Source organism: Saccoglossus kowalevskii, chromosome 18, assembly GCF_978046115.1.
Source record: "Saccoglossus kowalevskii chromosome 18, keSacKowa6.1, whole genome shotgun sequence".
In the NCBI taxonomy this organism is placed as follows: domain Eukaryota; kingdom Metazoa; phylum Hemichordata; class Enteropneusta; family Harrimaniidae; genus Saccoglossus; species Saccoglossus kowalevskii.
In genome coordinates this window covers 6,029,754-6,031,787 of record NC_140658.1, presented here as the reverse complement: position 1 = coordinate 6,031,787, position 2,034 = coordinate 6,029,754, and positions in this window count along the sequence as shown.

Below are 2,034 nucleotides of genomic sequence, written 5' to 3'. Positions count from 1 at the left end.
ATGCACTGACCAAGGAAGCTGTCACGTGACGTTCTCCACACTGAAAACTGAGTAACAATGAACACACACTATATGTCTTTATACGTAATGGATTTCTGGTGACTGGTGACTGGTCGTCAAACATTTTTCGTAATCTGGGGGTCAATGTAAAATGATTTTCCGGCAATAATGATTAATAATTCTCGCACACAGCGAAAATAGTTGCATTTTTACCATAGCCATTTTACTCCAATGATTCTGCATCTGTAGATCTTTTTTCTCTGTAATTTATTCATTTATTCGGGAAAAAAACAGATGGTAACCTGCGTCAACACATTTTTGTTGCAAGTTACTGTACCAGTGAAGTGCGCCACACACGGTAGAATCGGGAAATTATTATTTTTTGGGTACAGTCTGAAGACATGTACTAGTATTTCTTTTCGGAGGATGAAAAAAACGCTCGTATTCAGGAGTATTATCTTATGGTATAAAACGTCGAAAATGGACCATTTTATAATCAATAATTCTAACGCAAGAACAAACAAAAAGCGCATCATTTTTCAATTTGTGTTCGGGCGTAAAGCAAAAACTTTTTGTTGCCTTACAAATGTACACCCCCCCCTAAAACAGAGAGCCACGTGGCACGTTCTACCACATGAGATTACTTAATGATTACCGGTTTTATGTGCCTATTCAATGAAAATAAAGACGTTTTACTGGACTCCACTAGAAGCACAGCGTGTGCATGTGTAATGTTGCTTTTTTTAAAAACTAATTATAAAACCCGCGTACACGTTATAACAATGATCGAAGTTCCACAACTAGAGTTGCACTTGGAAAATCCCTTTGTACAAAAAAGCTATTTTCATGTAAATTTTATAATTACAAAAATGACAGCGTGTTATAATATGCAAATGGTCCTTGTTAAAAGGGGTATGGTGCGTATGTTTTTGAGAGGGTTTCAAATTTACGTGACCACAGATCACGTTACCACAAGCTGGTGCATTGAAATTGAACATCACGGATATACATCATTAACGAACGACTGGTTTCCATGACAATCACAGGCAACAGGCGTTTTGTTAGGTTTTGAACTGATGTCGTAAATGCAGTTTTACATAAAAATTGTGTTATGTCATCAATCTGAATAAATATAAGAGAACACATGTTTCTCATTCATTCTAAATCACGTAACGTCAATGGTATTTTCTGAATATGATTTTTTTATCTATCCGGGTGATATGTCGATAATTAGTTATTTTTGGATTTGTGGTTAAATCTCAGTGTCAATATAGTTTGCTGCATATGAGTTATCTGTCCCTTGGATACATTGGACGCCATTTACTTTTCCATTGTTGGAATACCGTCAATATCAGTACAATCTCGGTGACGTTTTTTGCGTTGTAATTCTGGAATCGTTCTTTTGTGTGGTGACACTAATATCATCTCACGCTGTTTTGTCAAATGAGTGTGTGTTTTTTTTCTGGTTGACCGAATAGACATTGAACATAGCCTACTTCAGATTTATATATAATAACAATGAACTCGTTATGTACGTTTGGCAAACTTTACAGTTGACGCAGTATAGTGTCATGCAATGAACTTACACGTGTTGATTTACATATACTTCTTGCGTTAAAATTGCGAAATTTAATTCCCTCGAATTGTCTTTTAGAATAATTACTGTAATCTGTTTAAAACTCCAAGACTTAGCAGACAATGTTAAGCCTTTGTTTCATTTCATCGCATCAATGACCAGAGAACAGATAGCCGCGAGGGCTTGTTTATACACAGACAAAGGAACTGTTTGTTTTATACATTCAGTCAAAAGACTGGGAATAATTTGATTTAAAATGTTCTGCTCAGCTGTTGCCAAATACAAACCTGACGCTAAAAATGGTTTCCAAATTTGCTAAGTTAAGATAATATACTGATACGCCATCCATCCAACTTTATGATGAGAACTCGCATTCCTTGCTTCATAATCGGAAGAATAGATTCACCAATTGTGTGAATTATTAGAATGCACTCACATCTCGTGTACAATTTAGTATA